Source organism: Quercus robur, chromosome 9 (assembly GCF_932294415.1).
Source record: "Quercus robur chromosome 9, dhQueRobu3.1, whole genome shotgun sequence".
Taxonomy (NCBI): domain Eukaryota; kingdom Viridiplantae; phylum Streptophyta; class Magnoliopsida; order Fagales; family Fagaceae; genus Quercus; species Quercus robur.
In genome coordinates, this window is record NC_065542.1 from 936,673 (window position 1) to 961,040 (window position 24,368).

The 24,368-nt window shown below is 35.3% G+C and overlaps 2 protein-coding genes across 2 annotated transcripts in view; both read left to right on the forward strand.

Moving 5' to 3' along the window:
• LOC126699414 (TMV resistance protein N-like) overlaps nt 1–11,010 on the forward strand; it is a 90,989-nt gene extending 79,979 nt beyond the window's left edge. Inside the window, exon 6 of the mRNA XM_050397195.1 lies at nt 10,679–11,010. The gene's annotated coding sequence lies outside the window, so the exon portion shown is untranslated. The remainder of the gene's footprint in view (nt 1–10,678) is intronic.
• LOC126699422 (uncharacterized) overlaps nt 1–24,368 on the forward strand; it is a 105,090-nt gene that overhangs the window by 63,884 nt on the left and 16,838 nt on the right. The window lies entirely within an intron of this gene.

A 24,368-nucleotide genomic window follows, 5' to 3' on the forward strand; every position in this document is an offset into this window, starting at 1 on the left:
TTAATTAAATCTAAATAATTTTCATCATCATGAAGCACAAAATAAAAATGTAAAAAGATGATAAAATATACACCAATAATCCAAGTTTAAATTGTACTACATAAAAATGTAAAAACATATAAAATACCTATCAATAACCCAAGTTTAAATTGTACAACACAAAAATGTAAAAAAGATGATAAAATACATACCAATAGCCCAAGTTTAAATTGTACTACATGATATTATAAAAAAAAAAAAAGAAGATAACTACTAATTATTATCCCCCCAAATGGAATTAGCAATGGAATCACGAAGAACCACTATCACAGGGTTTGTTAAAGATCCTGAGTTCTGCTCATAACTGCTATCTGCTTCACTATTATGTTCTCTTCTAGAAATTGAATCTCGATTGGCGTTTATGAGGCCCCTATCATCCCTATCATTTAGTCTAACAAAATTATGAAGAGCCATAATAGCAAATACAATAAGTATTTGGATATGGAATGGAAAAGATGGCATGTTTCTGATAATTCTCCATTTATTCTTCCACACACCAAAAGTGCGCTCAATCGTACATCGAAGAGATGAGTGAGCATGATTAAATTTTTAATGTCTAGTTCTAGGGCCTCCACCTCTCCTTCGAAAGTCTTGAAGATGGTATGATATCCCCTTGTATGGTGCCAAATAGCCTTTCATCATTGGGTATCCAGAATCAACTACATAATATTTCCCTAGAAAAAAAAATTCAATTGTATTAACACACTCATACAAAATGTCATTATAATGAACAATTGATTAACCAATTACAGTAGCACGAATTGTTCCCTTCACTGCATCCCAACCTAAACCTTTGTCAAGATTCCTCAATTGTTCCCACACTCTCCAATCACCTTTTAATACATCCCACCTACTTTTTAATTGGTCCCTATCATAGTTTTGACCGGTCTCATCACAAAATTTGGTCACTAGATTGGTCCAACCTTCGGTACTAAAGGCAGCACCTCTTGATCTATTCCCGAGTTGAATCTGTTCCACACAAAGGTTACAAAAAGTAGCTGTTCAGCTTGGATTATTATCCCATAATGCTCTAGCCTTTTTTGCCTCGGGGTTGGAAGTAGTGTTTTTACCTATCTATAAAGTTAACCAGTGAGGTTGAAGCATATTAGCAAAACCATAAAAACAAGCCAATGAGCCTTATCATAAAAAACCTTGATCTCATTCATGAATCCTCCAGTATAAAGCAAAGTGTGCTTGACAAGTGCAAACAGTAAAAAAGAAAAAAAGAGAAGACTGAAATGGTTGGTAGTTACAATAGAACCGGCTAGAGATTATGTCTAGGACAAGGCTATTGATCTAGTCTAGTCTACCTTCTCTTCTTTAGCTTGAGTATATACCCTTCGCTAGATAGTCTGCTTTTCCTTTCTCTAGGTTTTGGGTGACTATTCCTTCAAGGATAGTTTCGGTGAGGTTCTACTTGATCTTAGTTCTTTTCCTCAAAGTAGGGAGCTAAAAGTCTTCTTTCTCTTTATCTCGGTACTTTTGGTACTCAATACTCTAGTTCTCGCCTGAGAGAGAGTATCTGACTTGTTTTCCTCAGTTTCAGTTGAGGATCCCTAGTTATCGAAGGGATAGTAGCTCGTATTCTAGAGTGAAGTGAGCCTCCCCGTTCAAGTAGTAGCCCAAAGTGAAGTCAGTAGTCGTTGAGCTCATTGTGAATGCCCTAATATGTAAAATATGAATTTGCAACATTCACAAATATTCATGTATTTGATTAATTTTATTGCAAGACAAGATTATCATTCAGGTTACTAAATAACAATATGAAACTCAACTCCTAGCCACAGCAATAATTGTTCATTCTCCAATACAATCAATTTCAGCCAACTAGGATCCGTATATCAAGTTCCAGCTCAAGTTCCAAACAAATACGAATCTGAAAAGTGCCATAGGACACAGCAATGCAATGCAAACTTTATGCACTCAATGTTCCTTCATGAACTACATAATCTACTTAAGCATAAAAGGAATAGCATACTTCAAGGAAAACCAAGTATGGTGACTACTAAGACCCTCACAATGTAGTTTGCAGAAAGGATAGCATACTTCATCCATCAAAATTACAGATGGCTGTCTGGATTTAGCAACCATGAACAGAGCCTGTACAAGCTTTTTAGCAACAGAGCCCGTACAAGTGCAATTCATGAATCACCATGTTATTACATCAACAGAGACCCCCACATCAATACTTAGCTTTGCCATCAACAATAATCCTCATATTTAAGTTTATATATGGTAAATCGAACACTACATTCCTCTTTTTTCTCCTCTGATTTTCAGACCCCAAACCCAAACTTTTTTTCTTTTTTCAATTAATTATGAGCTACAAGTATACAAACCATTCATAGCAAGATTCAAACCACTGTAAATTCCAATCAACAAAAACAAATAACTAAACAAGTAAAGGAACAATACCCATTAATCTATTTCTGGGTTGCCGAGAAAACAAATCAAACACTCAGTAAAAAAAGCATGTACCCACAAATGTTTTCAGTACCTGGCAAGAGAACAAATAGATCATTAGCAAGAACAAAGCATGCAAGATCTGAAATTTTTTTTCCCACACTTGGTAAAAAAAAAAAAAAAAAAAATTCAGATCAGCGTTGGTACCTGGTGGTTTTTGGTAGCAGATCAGTGTTGCTTGGTGTTTTGTTGATCAAATCTCTACCTTCAAAACATATTTCTCAAATCAGATTAGACACTAATAAAATTAAAAAAAAAAAAAACAAGATCAGTGCGCGTTGAAGAAGACGAAGAAAGAAAGAAGAAGAAGAGGAAGAAAATTCAATGGATGAAGTAGAGAGGCTTACCACGGAGAGGGCAGAGCAGAGAGAAGAGATGGGAGGCGTGAGAGTGAGCTTCGTGCAAAGGGAGAGCAGACAGATGAGATGAGGGGCGTGAGAGTTCAGCTTCAGGTGTGAGAGAACTGATGAATTTTTATGGGTATTTTCATAATTGACCATCAGCCGAACGGTAATAGTTCAAACGCGCATGTGCGTTTTGATTTATGGACCTCCTACGGTCCATAAATATTGTGCGTTTTGAACGTGTTTTTTTCCTTGGCCCAAAACGCAACTTTTTTCAAAAAGTTGCGTTTTGGGCTGAGCCAAACGCATAAAATCCTTTAGCTTTTATAAATATGTGCGTTTCAGCTCCTAAAAGCTGAAACAAATGCACACTAAGTATCTTAGGTTTATTTACTTTGGATCCAAGTTAGTATTTACTGAGTTTTATTTGTAGTCCTAATACTAGTAGGAATCCTATTACTACTAGTACAAGTAGGAGTCTTTTATATATATTGTGCTCAATTTATTCAAAGAATAGAATGAGTTGATTAATAAAATTTAGTGTTTTGGGAAATAGGCACTTTGGCCTTGTTGTTTCTTTCTCCTTCTCTCTTTCTCTTCTTTCTTTCTAAGGTTATTGTTCATGGGTATTGTCCACAGCCCCTAAATAGCCCTAACTTTTCTCTAATTCTTCTTCTTTCTTAACCCTAAACCCACCGCAACTAAATGTAGGAAAATTCCTAATTTGTCCTATATTAGGACCACTTTTCCATTCTGTGAGAAATGAGAGAGGAGAAAAACAATTTAGTAGTGAAAATAGAGAAGAGAAATTGATAGAGATAAAGAAGAGAGTCGTCTCTCAATTAGACTATAAATATAGATTTTGACATGCCACATCAAACATTGTTCATAGGAGAGTCACCTTTAACCATTATCTTCCAAGAAATTGCTCAATTAGTCTAGGAAAATTGACTTATCAAAAAAATTTGGTCTAAGAAAATTGCTTTTAACATGCCACATCAAACCTTGTTCATGAGAAAGTCATCAATAAACACAAGGCCATCAACGCGAGGTAATCTATATCTATATATATATATATATATATATATATCTAAAAGCTGAAACGTAGCATTTATTGTTGCTATGCTCCTGTTGAGCCACATTTCTCTCCACTACTTCCAACCATAAATTTCCTTTTACCTTTTCATCTCTCCACTACTCTTAATGTCACTCTTCATCTATCTCTTCCTCTTCCTTTTATTTTGACTATTCTTGTTCTCATTCTATTACTATAAATATGACATTTTCTCTCCCATTCTATACATATTTTCTCACATGAAAAAGGTGATTATTCTCTCTCTCATGTTTTATTTTGGTGTGAATTTTTGTTTTTTTTTTTTTGTATCTCTACTTTTGATTGATGTATTTATGACTTCTTTAGAATTTTATTTTGGGTTGCAATTTGGTTTGTGTTATTAAGTTATTATTATTATTTTTTTCCTTTTCTATGATTGTTAAATGTTATTCTATTGCATATAAATATAGTTTACAAGAATATAATGTTATTCTATTATATATCATGGCTTGAATAATTTGGTGTTTGACTTATAATTATATTTTTTATTTTGACGCTTCTTTTTCTCATTTTATTTTCTATTTCTCTCTCAAAAAAGGTGATTACTCTCTCACTCTATATATATGTATGTATTATTTATTCTTTTTTGATGAATCATTGTATTTTTGTATATAATACTTTTTGGGTTAATATGATTTGGTAGTGTGTTTGATTTTTTGAGTTTTCTGTCACAAGTCTTCTCTCTCCCTCTTTAAGCTTTTGTTTGATTTTTTTTTTTTGGACATAATACTTAGTTATTTTGGAAGTGAAATTTTGAATTTATATCAAAATACAATGTTGGCTATGTATTTGAATGTGTCTATCGACTATTAAAATTAACTGCCCAAGATGAATATGTATTGACAATATTTTAATTTTAACTTTTCATTGATTTACTATTTAGTTATAATATCAAAATTAAAGTAAATGAATATGTAAAGTTAAAACTGCCTAAGATTAATTTGTAAAGCCAATATATATTTATATATTTAATATTTTAAAAAAATTAGAAGTAAAAAATAAATAATAAAAAGAATAATGATGTGGCCAATGATGTGATGGATGAGAAGGCTCAACAGGAGTGTAATAACAAAAATGCGATATGAAGATCCAGTTAAAGGCAATTAAATCTTTAATAAATAAAAGTATATGTAGTCAAAAAAATAATTTTAATCATAATCTCTTTATGTTTTTATACATATTATTTTCTTTCATTTCGATAGGTGAAGTGTTCAATTTTAGACATAAAATCTAATTTTTCCCTACATATTATTTTAAATATTAAATTTATAATATGGTATAGTCTCTTAAGAATGTCTAAGAAATATACAGTTCCAATCTCATGTATTTATATTAGTAAACAAAATTCAATCAATAGTTTGAAACTACTCCTACAATAAGAAAAATTATAAATATAATAATCTCTTTTTAAGAGAATGAAAATTTTGAATAATATATTTGAAATTCAAACGTTTTAGTTGTATAGAAAAAACAAATTAGGAAAATATAATGCACGATAGCGTAATTTATCAAAATATAGACTGCCTAAAAAATGAATAATATCAGTCAAATAAATCCAAATAATAAAATGATGATATATTTTTTGAGATAGATAAATAAAAAATAATTTTAGAAATTGTTTAAATTTTTGGGAGAACAAATTATTTTCCACAAAATTTATTTAACAAATTATATATTATACCATAACTAAAATAAAATTAATTATTCCCACCTGCGACTAGTTATTATAAGATCTGCGTCTGCGACTAGTTATTTTAAGAGCTGCGGTATATGTGGTTAAGATTTTCAAGGAATTTTTCTTCCATATCCTTCAATGTCCACTCAAACAGCTTCCTCCTCCTCCTCCTCCTCCTCCTCCTCTTCTTCTTCTTCTTCTTTGAAATACGATGTATTACTGTAAGGTTGAATTTATTCAACCATCTAATTGGCTTTATTCCGTGCCAAATTTGCTTGTAATTCAGCATTTAGAAACCCTGTATTTAGGTGGGATTGTTGTAAGGGTAGTGAGTGAGATAGAGTGAAGTTTGCTCAAGAGTGTGCAAGAAAACAGAGTGTCGCGGCTGGGACTCGCGGGTGGACTCGCGGCTTCAACCCGCCAGAAGATGCACACGTGCCAAGCATGCTGGAAGATGAACAGTCATGCTAGCTGGAGCACTACAGGACAAAACAGGACAACTGGCCATACGGTTAACTCGCGACTGGATCTCGCGACTTGGTCAAGCCGCGAGGTCAAGCCGCGAGCCACCCCTGTTTTGGAAAAACCTGACGTTTCGCATTCCTCTTCACTCCAGTATAAATACCCTTTTAACCCACGATTGAAAGAGAGCTTCCAGAGAGAATTTTGAGAGAGAAACCCTAAAGAAAAACCAGATTGTTTCACCCACAATCTCTACCTTAGAGTCTCATCAAATTCCCTCACTCTCTTCCTCTCCATTGTCAAATCCTTGAGAGGCATTATACCAAACCTGGTTCTCACCATTATCATCTCTGTGAGACAGACGTTTGGAGTTCTGGGAAGCAGTTAGGAAGGAGCCAATCTTCATTGGTTGATGCTACGGTGTAGTAGCGGAATCCGGAAAGCTAGAAAGAAAAAGGTTCGGCGCAACCTCGTTGGAGTAAGAAGCTTGGAGGGCTTAGGTGCATTGGGTAGATTAGGCTTGGAGGGTCTATTGCTGTCCTTGTATCCCAACTGTATTTTCTAGTGGATTGATTACCGCTTGGAGGGCGGCGGAGAGGTTTTTCGCCGAGGTCTTCGGTTTCCTCTTCGATAACACATCCGGGTGTTATCTCTGTGTTTGCATCTTCCTTCCTCTCTATCTCTGCCTTTACATTATCTGCTGTGGTTTATTTTGTTATGGCTTAGATAGTTGTTTAACCAATTTCATATTATAGCATATGTTAAGTTTCCGCACACTAGTTGTTTGGCATATTGCTTGTGTTGGTTAAGTTGGTTTTTGGGGGTCTAAACGTTCAAAAGTGTTTTTGTACACGTTTTTGAACTTTCAATTACTTAGTATTTGCAGAGTTGACACCTGCAAGAATTTTGCAGACCATCTCTATATTGCTTTGAGACAAAAGGGTATTATCACCTTCAGGGATAATGATGAGATACTTGAGCATGGAAAGTATATTTCTTCGCAGCTCTTGAAAGCAATAGAATCTCTCAAGAAATTATGCTTCTTCAAGGTGGTGCTTGATTCAACTAGCTAAGATCGTTGAATGCATAGAAGAGACCAAGTTGACAGTTTTGCCCATCTTTTACCATGTTGATCCCTCCGATGTACGGAACCAGACGGGTACTCTTGTTGAAGCCTTTGAGAAGCATGAAAAAGACCCCAAGATTAACAAAGAGGATGTGCAAGCATAGAAAGTTGCTTTGAAAGAAGTGGGCAATATCTCTGGATGGGACTTACATGATAGGTAACATTTGTCTTTCGCTAGACTACTTTTTGTTCACATTATTATCAATATGGTAATTTTTCTACACTAAAGCTTTGCTGACTTTCCCGTGGAATAACATGACAGATTTTATTTGCTTTTTCTAATCTGATTAACTCGAGAAAATTTATGTTTGTCCCTTGTATGTATATTATGACTTAGGGAATTATAAGCTCAAGTTTGACTTTGGTTGAAGAACCTTTGCATTGTATGAGGCATGGTAGTCTATTGTCTGAGTGGAGAATTCTTATAGATTTCTATGAGCACCCTCCATTGTCTGAGTGGAGAATTCTCATAGATTTCCCAAACTGAGTAAGAACCATGGAATAAAAGGCTTGAAACTTCGTTTTTTATTTTTTTATTATATTATAAATAAAAGGCTCAAAACATTAGTGCCTTTTTTAGCGACAAAATAGTTGATTTGCATTTTTCCATTTCATGTTGCATTCTATAGCTACCAGTTTGGCTAGGATGATGATAATGTTAGTGCGCTAATACTTATTTACTCCATGGGGTATGAAGTTGGCTTTTGCCTGGCATTTTTCTCCCTAGATAATTTTGTAGCTTCATGGGATGATCTATTGAAATTGTATTTTACTATAAGTTCATGAGAAAAAACTGTCTATTATTCGCTTGTCTTACAAAACATTTACTCATTGTTTTCAACAGGAAGAAATGGTATCAACTGCCGAGGGTAGAACCTAAGTTTTTGTTGCTAGAAAATACCTTCAAGTATCATATATGATGCTTTTTGCATGTATGAAAATTTCCCTTGATCACATTCACCACCTCTTGTGGCAAATCAGCAATATCTAGCAAACCTAAATGATTTTAGGGTTGCATGCATTACTAATTAATCCTGTAAGATTGTAAAATAATTAAAATTTTATGGTTTGTTGATGATTGTTGCAGTTGCTTTATGAACTATAGTTCACTTGCAGATACTTAGATATTTAATGTATACAGTATCCACCTACCTTCAATGGTAATTGTAAATTTTTTCTTTTTATCTTAACATTCCTTTTCTGGTTTTTGATTTCGTGGCCAGGTTAACAGAGTTGAGCATTTTTGTTGTTTTTGACATTTAATTTTCAAGTTTAATAAGAACCTACACTAAATCATCATAATGATCAGTTACTTGTAATCTAATTTGTTAATCTTTTTTTAAATTTCTTGATTTATATTGCCCTACATGGAACTGCATTCTCACCTTTTTTACATCAAATTGTTGAAATGTGAAGTTGCTTACATGAGGAAGGCTTTTACTTTTTTAACTTTCTAACCACCATTCAACCAACCTTATTCCAATTTGTTTCCAGAGAGTCTATTAGGCATCTCTTCATAACTTCCCTCCATGATCTTTTTGACAAACTGCATTTAAAAAATAAATGGTCTGAACTTCCTATGCAACTTCTGCAGAAAGCACACAGATTATCCCCTTGTACCCCCACTATAAGAGTTTATCCCAAGTATGTAATTTGTTTTTCTTAGCAAGCCAAGTGATGAATCAAGTCTAGAAATGGCGGTACAAAACCAGATTAGCTTCCACCAATTAACCTCCGATAACCTCAATCGAATTTTATTCCAGGTTTCTTAGCTGGCATAAATGCCCCCCTTGACAGGAACCCAAATAGGTCTATATCTACATCTCCAATGTCTGCCAGAGGAAGTTTGATCTGTATTGAAAGCAGAGAATTAGACCTAAGTGGCTTCCAGACATAGCTTTTTTCCTTCAATACACTTGAAACTTTTGCCTTAAGACTACTTGCAACATCATACACTACTTTGTAACCATACCCTCAAGATAATATTTTTTTTCCGTCCCCCACAGAAGATCTTATAAATATTCTTGTTAACTCACTATACTAGAGGAGTTTCCTCCATCCCCAAGAGCATTTTTGAGGGAGTTGTAGTTTTTAAAAGGATAACTCTTAGAAGATTTTTCTCTTGTCCTAGCCATCCCAATTGAGCCAGCTTGAGCAAAAAATTTCCATGTATGCCTCATGATTGTTGCCTTGTTTGATTCCGCAACTCTCCTAAGCCCCAAACCTCCCTCACTCTTTGTCAGTATATTGAATTCCAAGCTACTTACTTCATGAGTTATCACTTCAACTCCATTAAATCTGCTAAATTGCTGCTTAATCAACTTAATGACTTTCGTAGGCAGTATGATGATGTTAGATCAGTATACTTTTTTTTTTTATTTATTTATTTATAAAGCATTGCAATTGCATCCTCCCAACAACGGAAAGTTTCTTACCTCCTCAGGAATAGATTCTTAAATCTTGGAAATGGTTTTCATTGTTTGATTTCATATATGTCATTTTATTTAACAAAAAGAGTGATTCTAGTTGAGTCAATATGCTTGCTTTTGAATTTAAATCAAATTAAACATGATGTTGTAATTAGATCCTAGTCCAATTCTTGACCCACTTTTGTCTATTAAGTTGTGTTATTTCTTTCTGTTGATTTTCTGGGGGTTGGAGGGGATGAAGACATAGTTATTGGTGTTACTGGCAAGGACTGTCATTGGATGGATAGGACACACGGATAGCATTTTCATTGATTATGAACTTATACTTCAATGCCTGTAATCTTACAAGTATACTTTTAATATGTTGGAATGGAAAAAGATAAATGTATTGTAATGCAGTTTGTAATTTTCTTCTGTTTGCTGTGAAATGCATGCTAATAATGTAATCACATGAAAGAATTGTATAATTGATCTTGAACAGATCTTTCCAACCCTTTTACCATATTGATTGCTTTATGGAGAAAGTTGTAAGAAAGTGGTAAGAAAAGAGTGATGAGTTGAAGGAGAAGGGCTATCCTTATTTGTGTACTCTTAAGAACTCATAAATGCATTTTATACACTTGCAGAATGTAGCCAAAGTGTTTTGGGATTTATGGTAGTCAAGTGGTTTCAAGTGAGCTGAGTGGCTGTATGGGTTCTTTTGTTTCTGTTCTGGAGCTGGTTCTCCCCCCACCCCCCAAAAGTTCTTGCACCACAGTGTTAATGAGCCACGAGACTTTTGACAAATAAACTCATTTTTAAATACAAGCAAAGTGGAAGAACCTTTACAGTTCACATATTTATTTTATGACACTAATAATATGCCTATACATAACATAGATTAAGAAAGGTTGCGGCACTTCATATTACATACAAAAAGTTTAGCCTATATCTCCCTTTGTTTTATTATTTATTATTTAAAAAAGAAAAAAGAAAAAAAGAGAGAGGCTCTTTTATAACTATAAATCGTGGCTTTCTTTGATTCAGAAAAGAAGTTAAACGCAGCTGAGTGGACTTGGTTGAATGGACTATCACTCATTCGAAGGCATTAGCTTTAGAGCTGCTATTTGTAAATTGGCTTGGTGGGTTGCCGTGTATTATCTATGGCAGCAAAGGAATGCTATCATCCACCCAAGGAAGATAAAAAACTGAGGAGCAGAATGTTAAGGATATCAAGAGGGATATATCAAAGTCAGAGTGGAGAGCAAAAGTAGAGCAATTGACTCAGTCCTTAACAGAATATTGTGTTGTAAATGGGGCATTAACCCTGCTTTTGTGTGTAAAAAGCCATTTTAGGCTGTCTGTGCTTGCTGCTGTCGTAGTACCTTGGGTCCTTGTGTAACACTGTTTGTTTTGAAATAATATGTTTACTGATTAATTTAAAAAAAAAATCTATCAGACATAGCATGGGCACATGCTGCATATTTGTTGGTATTTCAAGTTGTCTGTGTCGGACATATTTCTAACATAAGTTGTCTCCCTGCTTTATGACTGGTTTGATACCACCCCTTTTCTTTTGTACAAAGTACTTATTCATATCATTTACTAACAGTGCTGCTGCTGCCTCCATAATCATTGAGAGCAACTCACATATTGGCACTGCATCTACTCAATTTCCATCACCATTGTCTTTATAAGTGGTCGTGTGAACACATCCATTTTATTGAAGAAACCAGTATGCTGGTGATCTGAAACGATTTTGAAGAAAAGAGAGAGAGACAACGAATACTACGTGGCACACAGCAGGAAGCAATCTTAATTAATATTCACAGCCTTTTTTTTTTATATTTTTTTTTGTATTTTTTGTATTTTTAATTTTTATTAGTCATAGACCCACACGATATGTGGGAATATATAATTATTTTGTAATATGATATAATCCATAATTTATTCTCTAAAATTTATTAAAGATAGTTTTCTCCTAAAAAGTTGAACTATTTCTAAAAGTATTTTCCAACTCTGTATCTCTACAAATATATCATTATATTATTTTGGTTTTTTTGAATTTTAGATATGATATTTGTAACCCAACAACGGAGGGACATGCCAGCACAACATTAGATTTCTTATTTTTCTTCCCATGGTGAGATTGTATCATATTTTAATTCTTCTAAATTTTGAGGTGCAACCTTTGTACCAGTTGCTAAATCCTTAATTCCTAAAAGTGATGTCTAGTTAGTTGCCAATAGAAAAGAATAAGACCACAAAAAAAAAAAGAAAAAAAAAAGAAGAAGTTTTATAGGTTAGAATCATCATGTACAAAAACTTATTTACAATAAGATAAATAAATAAAATACATATTAAACAAACCTTACTTCACAAAAATGATCAAATTTAATAGACCCTCATATCAATTTCCATCAGAGACCAAATTGTCAAATAGTAATATGTCATTGATTCCACCCATGTCCACTACAGACATTTATCAATGTGTCCATATACAAATCACTCAATTGTCATTGTTTAGAATTCCCACAGAAAATCAAAATAGTGCGTATACGAATTGTAAGTAAGTGAGTCACCTGTATAGCCATAACGTGGTCAAAATTGGTGGCAAACTTGCTAAACTTGGCCAATTTTTCTTGCCTCGGAGAAGATGTCTATTAGCATTCCAGGTTATGAATTTCAAATGGGTACGGGAAATTATCACATTGTATCAATTGCTATGCTTCAAAAATAGCAATTGCTTCTACCTCATTGGAACACATCAACTATATCATATTTTATTTAATAAGGAAAGAAATATTAAAATCCAAAAGAAATAGTATTATTAAGTTTTGTCTAAAACTCGTGTACATAGTATTCTAGATATTCAAGAAGAGAAAATTCTAAAAAGAAAATCAAGTTGTTGAAAAAATTGCATAATTCAAAATCTAAAACTAAAAACCCAATTATTTTTCATGTACATAGTAGTATAGATAGGTATTCAAAAATCAAGAACCAATTAGTTTTTCTATCCATACAACAATTAGCATAAAGCTAGGTACTAATGGAATTTAAAAATAATTCAGTTCTTTGAATTTCCTCACTCCTAAAATACCGAAAAATTTCTCATAAGCTAAACAATCCCCAAAGCTATTCGTCAACCAAACAGGCCAACTAAGGTCCCAAACAAAAAATTCTAGCCACAACACAACAATTTACTTAAGTTGATGTACTTTGAAGAATTAGAGTTTCCTTTAAAAAATTGAGATTAAAAAAAATTAAATTGTTACATTCCAAGTTCCATACACAAAAAAATTTAAGATTCAAACTCTACTCTCTTTTCTCTTCCATTTTCCCACAATTTCTGGGACACCAAACAGTCAAATTAAACAATAAACAACAAATCATTAGCATAAAGAAATGAAAATCTAATATATCTGATGTGTATTGAACCATAAAAAGCAAATTATCAAGCACCACCCAAAAAAAGCAACAAATTTATTCCTCTTTCTTCATAAGTTTATAAGAAAAGAATGATTACCAATTGATTAGTATGACCTTCAATAGATTAAAAACCCTCTAGTGATTGAGAGTCTTGATCATTGACATCTGTTGAGAAATTGACAAACGAAACAAAGATAAAAATGAAATTTAGTTCAGCATATAATATGACTGGAAAAAGAGAACAATAGCAATTTCTGTTTGATGAAAATGAATAACACTACTATAAAAGAAAGACCAAAATAAAAACATCACATTGAAGTTAATTATCATACATTATAGCAAACATATTGAGAGTAACATTCCTACAGTCTAGAGAATGGCAAGCATGAAACAATTTGTAACAAACATTATCAAATGCCCAACTCAAATCAATTTTGAAAAAGAAAAAAAAAATTTAATAGTTTTGAGACCATGAAAACTCAATCTCGTTCATCATGAAATCCCAAAATTGAACTACATTTTCTTTTCTAGTAATGAGATGGGAATAAATAAAAAAAGAATAAGAAAAATACAAATAGTAGAACTCATTTTGAGTTTATACCCTTTGGACTTGGGCTACTAATGTTCACCTCTCATTTGCTTGAATTTCGTCTACAAGCTCTAGAGTCACTATTTGTCTCTTACACTCATTTGATTGGTTTTGGTAGACGGACTTGAGCCATGACCCAAAGAATGAAAAAAAACACTCAAGAGACTATCCCATTGAAGGCCATACCGATCTGAAAGTTCAAATATGTGTATAAACACCCTTGAACGTTTAGACCCCCAAATTACAACTTAACCAATTCAAGCATTATGTCAAACAACTAGTGTGCGGAAACTTAACATAAGCTATAATCTGGAATTGGTAAAACTATCTAAGCCAAATTAAAATCACAACCCACAGCAGATAATAAAAAGACAAAGATAGAGAGGAAGGAAGATGCAAACACAAAGACAACACACGATGTGTTATCGAAGAGGAAACCGAAGCTCTCGGCGTAAAACCTCTCCGCCGCCCTCCAAGCGGTAAACAATCCACTAGAAAATATAGTTGGGATACATGGACAGCAATAGACCCTCCAAGCCTAATCTACCCAGTGCACCTAAGCCCTCCAAGCTTATTGCTCCAACGAGGTTGCGCCGAACCTTTTTCTTTTCTAGCTTACCGGATTCCGCTACTAGACCGTAGCATCAACCAATGAAGATTGGTTCCTTCCTAACTGCTTCCCAGAAATCTAAACAACTCTCTCACAGTAATGAAAATGGTGAGAACCAGGTTTGGTAAGATGCCTCTCAAGGATTTGACAATGGAGAGGAAGAGAGTTGAGGAATTTGAAGAGACTCTAATGTCTAGATTGTTAGTGAATCAATCTTGTTTTTCTTTAGGGTTTCTCTCTCAAAATTCTCTCTGGAAGCTCTCTTACATTTGTGGGTAAAAGGGGTATTTATACTGGAGTGGGAGAGGAATGTGAAACGTCAGGATTTACAAAACAGGGGTGGCTCGCGGCTTGACCTCGCGGCTTAACTAAGTCGTGAGATCCAGTCGCGAGATAACCGTATGGCCAGTTGTCCTGTTTTGTCCTGTAGTGCTCCAGCTAGTATGACTGTTCACCTTCTGGCATGCTTGGCATGTGTGCTGTGTTTGGCGGCTTGCAGCCGCGAGTCACCCGTGAGGCCAAGCCGCGAGTCTCTGTTTTCTTGCACACTCTTGAGCAAAACTTCACTCTATCTCACTCACTACCCTTACATCAATCCCACCTAAATACAGGGTTTCTAAATGCTGAAATACAAGCAAATTTGGCACGGAATAAAGCCAATTAGATGGTTGAATAAATTCAACCTTACAATCTCCCCCTTTGGCTATTCTGTGACAAAACCCTAAAACAGACTCTAGACTTAACATGTGAGTTGGGAACAGTTGAACAAAACTCACTCACACCTAACTCTAGAAGCTGTGAAGCACTTGAATCATATGAACATAAGACTCCTGAAACACAACAATACACCATGATCATTGATAAGCAGAAAATCGTAAAATGCATATGAAATAGGCAATATGTGATCAAGCAAAGATGGAGTTAAGAAACAAACCATGGCTTGATCAACCAAGTGAACACCACAAGGTAGTGATCACAGTGCTCATTCACACTTGGAATGAACACAAGGACATACAAGTTAACAAGCACAAGGCAAGATACTTGTATGCTCAAACACTCAACCAATGCATAATACACAAGGTATATGCATCTAGGAACAATCCTACAAGGGCACAAGAGTGACAGTACATAAATCAAAATGTAAGACATTTAGAAATAAGTACTGATTTCAACATAGTATAAAAGGCTGCATTAAGCAAGGTACATACCATAAAGCCTACAAAATATGCATAAAACATTAACCCTAAAAGCTTACATAAGCACATGGGTACAAACACAAAATAACAGTTTACAAAACACAATATATCAACTTAAACTGAAGAAGAATTTCAAAGACACTCCCCCTTAGGTAATATCCTCCCCCTCTGATCAGGCCTAACACTCCCCCTTTTTGTCATGGAATAGGCTATGCATCCTCTTCCAGCTTTCTCTGAATTTGATCCAATTGAGTTTGAAGTGAAGTAAACTTCATATCCCATCGAGTGTTGTGATGGTGTAGAGTAGCTGTGAGTCCGGACATCTTTGTATTCAACTCGTGTACAGAGGATACAATGTGATCAAGTTTTTCATCAAGGGAGAGAGTGCTGAAATGAGAGCCACTGTGAGATGTAGAAGTTTCTGGTTTGGCTCTCTTCCGACTATGTCCAATGCTTGCATTGAATGCACGCATGTTGATTGGACCCGGTTTTGAGAGAGGAGATTCATCTGGCGTTGGATAAATTCCCTTGAGCTTCAAGATCCTTGAAATGAGACAGTAGAAAGGAATGCATGTCCGAGACTCAGTTCGTAGAGCTGTTTTGCGCAGAACATGAAAGATATGAGCACAGATGTCTATTTCCACATCAGAGATTAGATCATGAAGAAACAAAGCACGGCCGAGGTTCATATTCCCAGTGCTCGATAAAGGGTACAAATTGTGAAACATCACAATTGTAAGCACTCTCAGTTTTGGAGGAAGAGAGGAAACGCTGATGGATTTTCCATTGGGTGAGAACTCCAAGTCTTGTCCAAGACTTTCTTTGAGAAGCTCCTCATCAGGGCAAAGATCATCATAAACCGGTGAATGTCGGAATATTGGTCTGTTGATGTGAAGGATTTCTGCCAGATATGCAGGAGAGACTGAAAAGCTCTTTTTCCTAACCCAGCACTTAAGTTCATCTTCTTCCACAATCGCGTTGGCATAAAATTCCTTTACCAAATCTTCATACGCGTCATCCAGATCAGAGAGAAGGTAATTCCAGTCCTTGTGAGCAAACCATTTCGGAATGTCAGTGTCATGAAGTGATGATTGATCCACAGTTCTTTCTAGTAATGGTGTAGCATTTTGAAAATAATTCTCATGAGACTGATAGGCTGCATAGGATCTGAACTTGTTGGGATCGAATCTCTTTGATGAAGAACGAGTCTCTTTTGTTTGAGGTGGGTAATCATCAACATCAATGACAGGTTCCTTCCCTTTGGAACTACCTCCTTTCACAGCTGCTTTCTTGAATGGTGACATGTCTAGTCTGTTACTTGAGGATTTTGAGCAACACCAATGGTCTTACGGAGTGATTCAAACCGTGGACCATTGAGAGGCTTGGTGAAGATGTCCGCCTTTTGATTGTCGGTGTGTATGAACTCAAGACACACAACTCTAACCTCTACCAGATCCCGAATGAAATGGTAACGTATCTCTATGTGTTTAGATTTTGAATGCTGGACAGGATTCTTGGAAAGATTGATGGCACTGGTGTTGTCATAGAAGACACACATCGTTTCTTGAGGAATTCCATAGTCATGAAGTAATTTCTTCATCCAAAGAAGCTGAGTGCAGCAACTTCCAGCAGCGATGTATTCTGCTTCAGCAGTAGATAGAGACACGGAATTTTGTTTCTTGCTCATCCACGAGACAAGATTGTTACTAAGGTAGAAACAGCCGCCTGAAGTACTTTTCCGATCGTCTACACTGCCAGCCCAGTCAGCATCTGAATACCCAGCAAGACAAGCATTTGAGTCTTTTGAATACCACATACCATAGTTTGAAGTACCATTCACATATCGAATGATTCGCTTAGCAGCAGTCAGGTGAGATTCCTTCGGATTAGTTTGGTATCTGGCACAAACGCCAACACTGAATGCAATGTCCGGTCTACTGGCTGTAAGATAGAGCAAACTCCCAATGATGCTCCTATATAATGTAGGACTTACTTCTACTCCAGAGGAATCAACATTCAGTTTAGTGGATGAGCTCATGGGAGTGGAGGCATGTTTTTTGGAGTCTAGTCCAAACTTCTTGACAATGTTTCTAGCATACTTCTCTTGTGATACAAATATACCCTCCTTCTGTTGTTTGACTTGAAGACCCAAGAAAACCGTGAGTTCCCCCACCATACTCATCTCAAATTCCTTCTTCATCTCCTCAGAAAATTCAATAGCACGATCTTCGATGGTTGCCCCAAACACTATGTCATCAACATAGACTTGTGCCACAAGGAGATAATCTTCATCATTTTTGACAAACAGAGTTTGGTCGGCATACCCTCTTTTGAATTTTTTATCTAGAAGGTAATGTGTAAGACGATCGTACCAGGCTCTAGGCGCTTGTTTTAAGCCATAAAGGGCTTTCTTCAATCGTAATACATGATCTGGAAAGTGAGGATCCTCAAATCCTTTTGGTTGCTCAACAAACACTTCTTCATTTAGATATCCATTCAGAAATGCGCACTTTACATCCATTTGATAGAGTTTGAAATTCAAAGTGCATGCAATGGACATGAGGATTCGAATGGATTCTAGTCTTGCCACAGGAGCGAAGGATTCATCAAAATCTACTCCTTCTACTTGAGTGTATCCTTGAGCTACTAACCAAGATTTGTTTCGAATTATCTCTCCATCTTCATCAGTTTTGTTTTTAAAAATCCATTTTGTGCCTATAACATGAACGTTTTCAGGCCTTGGAGCAAGTTCCCACACATCATTCCTCACAAACTGATTCAGCTCTTCATGCATTGACTCAACCCAATTCTCATCTTGAAGATCCTCTTCAACCCTTTTTGGTTCAAACTGCGCAAGATAGCAGTGATATGTTACATGATTGGCTAATAGGATGTTTCCTTTTCTGAGGCAAAGACCTTCATCTAGAGACCCTATGATGTTGCTTTTCGGATGGTTCTTAATTACTCTTGAAGATGGCTTCTTTGATGTGGAGACTTCATCACTTCGAGAGATAGGAGGATGAACTTCCGGAGGAGTAAGAGGACTTGATGTTCTAGACATCGATCTCGTTTCCATTCTTGGGTTGATGGGAGTCAATTCTATTTCTGGTGTAGGTTCTTCACCTTCTATATCCAGAGCTTCTACCTCAACATCGGGCTCTTTGGTGCTCGGCCCTTCTACATCATCAATCATCTCCACCTTAGATAAGGCATCATCAATCTTGACATTTATGGACTCCATCACAGTCTTTGTTCTCTTGTTAAAAACTCTATACGCTCGACTCGTAGTAGAGTACCCAAGAAAAATACCCTCATCACTTCTCGCATCAAACTTCCCAAGATTCTCCCATCATTTAGGATATAGCATTTACTTCCAAACACCTGGAAATACTTCACTCTAGGCTTCTTTCCATTCCAAATCTCATAGGCGGTCTTCTTTGTACCTACTCGGAAAAATATTCTATTGCCAATGTGACACGAGGTGTTGACAGCTTCTCCCCAAAATTTTTGAGGTATTTGCTTGTTAAGCAACATGACTCTTGCCATCTCCTGAATCACACGATTTTTTCTCTCTACCACTCCATTTTGTTATGGAGTTTTGGGGGCTAAAAATTCTCTTTTGATTCCATTCTTTTCACAGAAGGACTCGAATCTTGCATTCTCAAATTCCCTCCCATGATCACTTCTAATTTTGGCAATAGGGACCCCTTTTTCATTTTGTAGTTTCTTGCACAGAATCTCCAACCTCTCACATGCTTCTGATTTTTCTTTAAGGAATTCAACCCAAGTGATCTTGAGTAATCATCCACAATGACCATAATGTATCTCTTCCCCCCTAGGCTTTCAGTTCTGGTAGGCCCCATTAGATCAACATGAAGTAACTCCAAACACCGAGAAGTGGCAATCACATTCACCTTGTGATGACTTGCCTTTGTTTGCTTCCCCATTTGGCATGCACCACAAACGGTCTTCTTCACCTTTCCAAACTTAGGAAGTCCCTCAACTGCTTCAAGTTTGGACACTTTTGCTACTTGTTTGAAGTTGGCATGCCCAAATCTGTGATGCCACAGCTCCAACATATCCACACGAGCACTTCTACACGATATGGGTGTCGTGGGAACTATTCCATAACAGTTATCTGTAGTCCGATTTCCCTCCAAAACCTTAATCCCATCTTCATTGATGATCAAGCATCCCTTCTTAGAGAATTGTACCAGGAAATCATCATCACAAATTTGAGTGATGCTCAGCAGATTTGCCTTCAGCCCTTTTATGTACAACACATCTTTCAACAGCGGTAAACCAGGTATCTCAATGGTTCCTTTGCCTAGGACTTGAGCATGACTTCCATCACCAAAGGTCACATAGTTACCAACCTTTTCTTTGAGTGTCTTAAACAGTGACTTATCCCCTGTCATATGGCGAGAACACCCACTGTCAAGATACCACAAACATGCATTAAACACCTTCAATGAGGTATGCACAAATAGGTTCACATGTGACAAACATTCTTGACCTTCAAACACAAATTCATTATCAGTTTTCATGCTTCTTTCAGATTGACTTTTCATTTTCAGACTCTCAATCATCTCACACAACATTCTATTCTTTCTTTTATATTTCTTAATCAATGATTTAGATTTAGATATGCTACTGTATAAGACATGATTCTGATTTTCAAAATATTTCAGCATGTGAACAAATACTCTAGCATGTTTCTTATTTTTTAACAACTCTACAAGATCATTAGTAAAACACCCTTCAGACATATGCATAGAGTCATTTTCACAAATACTTAAGCTACAATTCAGCATGGTATTTTCCATAACAGCTACCACAACACAGGGGTCTAGGATCACACTTAGGTAATAAAACCACAACAAGTGTACCCGCTCTGATACCAATTGAAAGTTCAAATATGTGTATAAACACCCTTGAACGTTTAGACCCCCAAATTACAACTTAACCAATTCAAGCATTATGTCAAACAACTAGTGTGCGGAAACTTAACATAAGCTATAATCTGGAATTGGTAAAACTATCTAAGCCAAATTAAAATCACAACCCACAGCAGATAATAAAAAGGCAAAGATAGAGAGGAAGGAAGATGCAAACACAAAGACAACATGCGATGTGTTATCGAAGAGGAAACCGAAGCCTTCAGCGTAAAACCTCTCCGCCGCTCTCCAAGCGGTAAACAATCCACTAGAAAATATAGTTGGGATACATGGACAGCAATAGACCCTCCAAGCCTAATCTACCCAGTGCACCTAAGCCCTCCAAGCTTCTTGCTCCAACGAGGTTGCGCCGAACCTTTTTCTTTTCTAGCTTACCGGATTCCGCTACTAGACCGTAGCATCAACCAATGAAGATTGGTTCCTTCCTAACTGCTTCCCAGAAATCCAAACAGCTCTCTTACAGTAATGAAAATGGTGAGAACCAGGTTTGGTAAGATGCCTCTCAAGGATTTGACAATGGAGAGGAAGAGAGTTGAGGAATTTGAAGAAACTCTAATGTATAGATTGTTGGTGAATCAATCTTGTTTTTCTTTAAAGTTTCTCTCTCAAAATTCTCTCTGAAAGCTCTCTTACATTTGTGGGTAAAAGGGGTATTTATACTGGAGTGGGAGAGGAATGTGAAACGTCAGGATTTACAAAACAGGGGTGGCTCGCGGCTTGACCTCGCGGCTTGACTAAGTCGCGAGATCCAGTCGCGAGATAATCGTATGGCCAGTTGTCCTGTTTTGTCTTGTAATGCTCCAGCTAGCATGACTGTTCACCTTCTGGCATGCTTGGCACGTGCGCTGCGTTTGGCGGCTTGCAGCCGCAAGTCACCCGCGAGGCCAAGCCACGAGTCTCTGTTTTCTTGCACACTCTTGAGCAAAACTTCACTCTATCTCACTCACTACCCTTACATCAATCCCACCTAAATACAGGGTTTCTAAATGTTGAAATACAAGCAAATTTGGCACGAAATAAAGCCAATTAGATGGTTGAATAAATTCAACCTTACACGATTAATTTATAAAGAGAGAATAATTGAAAATTTAAAGAAAAAAAATGAGAGGTGAGGAGGTGAGGAGGTTGCAATCTACAACAACTATAAGAATTCCATATAATAGCAGCATCTCAAGAGATTGGGTTAATGGAGAGACACATGATAGATTTGGAGATAAAGTAATAGCGGCATTTCAAGAGTCTAGGTTAATAGAGAGACATATGATAGTTTTGGAATAAAGTAACACCTGAATTTAAGAAGAAACTCAATAAATGGCAATCAGTAAAAAAATAAATAAATAAATGATGACATGGCGCTGATATGGCTTAACTGGAGCGTAGCAACAATAAATATTACGCTTCAGCTTTTAGATATACTAGCTTTTAAACCCGTGCAAATGGACGGGAATTACATAAGTACATGTATTTTTGGGTTCTTGGAAAAAAAAATACATCTATTTTCAACAAAATAGAAATAAAAATAATGAAAATTTTGTAAGAGTCCACAAATAAATTTTTGTACATAGAAATAATTAGAATCCAAGAAAGCAAATATATTCAAATAATTTTAGGTAAATAACACTTGGTATGAATTTCAAATTTAAAATGCATAAAACACTCAGTATGTTATCCATAAAAATATGTGTTGTCTTACAAATAGATTTTCTTTTAAACCTATTCTAAACAACTAAAACTGTAACATCCACTATGATGGAGAGAAAAATATTTCTAGCAATTGGAAAAAAAAAAAATTCAGTAGAATGGTGTGATCATCCTTCCTTGGAAGCAAATTGGTGGAGAAGCAAGATTGTTGTCCATTTCACATCCTCCGTCTTAATACTTCTGCTAAAGAAATTGAACCCATGAACCTAAGTTTAACAAGAAAAAAAATCAAAGAGATGTAGACATCAAATTTAGCACTAACTTTGATAAGATAATTTTAATTATAAAAATACAAACCAACCTCAAGAATATCTCATAATCTCCCAATCTAAATAAAACTTGCTTAATTTAATGTGCATGATAGTGGCCCTTTTTTTCACTAACAAAATAAACATTTCCAAGATGCATGATACTAAGAAAAAGTATGTAGTCCTTTCCTTACCTCACATAGACTATAGAAGTACCTTTAAAATTCAAATGTAAATATAATGTAAAGTGAAAAGTTCATCCTAGCAGTTTGATGTCATATTTGCATATTACCTAACTTGACAAAGAATTTTGGGATCAATCCTATTAGAGCCAACACTTCTTATTCTAGTTAATAGACTTTGAAGGTCACCAATAGCACCTACACTCACCCAGTCCCGAATTTGTTTGTTTTCAAAAAGTTTCTCAAGCTATTTGCCGGTTGAGAGCACAAAAACACTTAGAATTCCCATATGCTTCAAGAGTTACAAAATAAATAATAGATACAAAGGGAAAATTAAGTTTTCTTGACCTTTCAATTTAATTTAGTAGCTCTTCTCAAATGGTAGCCAAAGGTCTTATAAGTCAAGGATGACTGATTTGCATTAACATGTGGGGGAAAATATATCATTGTAAATACAAAATTCCTAAGAAGAGTCAACTGAGGTGCTAGAAGCTACATTAATGATCGGTTTGCCAAAAAAAAATTGTACAATTCTGAGTGTAACTTTGCTTTAATAATAGAAAAAAAAATTTCCAAAGCCAAAGTAATTCTTCAAGCACTTTGATGGTTTGAGAGGGAAAAACTTAAATGCCATGAACATAATGTATATTGCTTTTGGATTAGATTAAATGCCATGAACACCACAATTGAGAAACAACAACAACAATAGAGATACTTATAATGTGCCCCATCAAGATTGATAGGAAATCATACATTCTTATCCACTCAATCGGTTTCCCTAACAACACAAATTATTCAATAGACTATGGATGTTATATATAAGTAACAACAACATCAAAATAGGAACTTGGTGCTTCTTTCACTTTCTTACCAGTATGTGTGTGTACACAATGTTATTCACCTTTCAAGCATATGTGAAAATATCAACCATTTAAATGATAAAAAGTAAACCACTGCATTTCCTAACAGAGTTATTAGTTCTATTAATTCTTTTCATTATTATTTCAAGTTCTTTGATTTTAAAATTGTCCATAGACCTATCTTCAATCAATTCTTTTCACTACAAAATGCATATAGTTTTATTACTATTATTACGCAAACATCAATGCTCAAATGGAAAGCTTAATTTTTTTCAATTAAAAAAAAAGTAATTGAAAACTATATGCACTGACTTAATCTTATCAGCTTCTTCCTGTAATTTCCTCAACAATAATGCTTAATAAACTCAATCTAGTTCCTTTTAATTTTGTTTTAGAATAACCCAAACATAACCTTTTCTATCCCAAGTTCTTTGCAGGATTTCATCGAACACCTAGTACTCATTTTAATAACCCATCTAGAACCCAATCGCTAATACAGCTCCCCAACCAAAAAAAAATCTAATTAAAACAAAATTGGCCAACATTTATAAGGTTCATCCACTTCGTCTAGATCTCCCTTTTGTTTAATTTTTCTTCCTTCTTTTTTTTTATAATTTATAATTTTTATTTTTTTTATAATGGAAGTTCACTCAACATTCTCAAATTTTTGTTTTCAATATGCAACACTAAGAAGTAGGAAAGCAACAACAAAGCAGCACTGATCACATGAATAAGGACCTGAATAGACTTGCTCTTGTGACTGCATTATTAAGTCATGTTATAAATGAAAAGAAGTAACTACATAAACTAAGAAATCAACACAGAACATGTAAGGAAACCAAATGATTTAATTGATTAAATAGCTGTATGTTATAGCAAAAAGAGTGTTGAAATTACAACCAAAAAAGAAAAAGAAAAGGTAAATAATGACTTTACTATAAATTGATATATATACAAAATATAG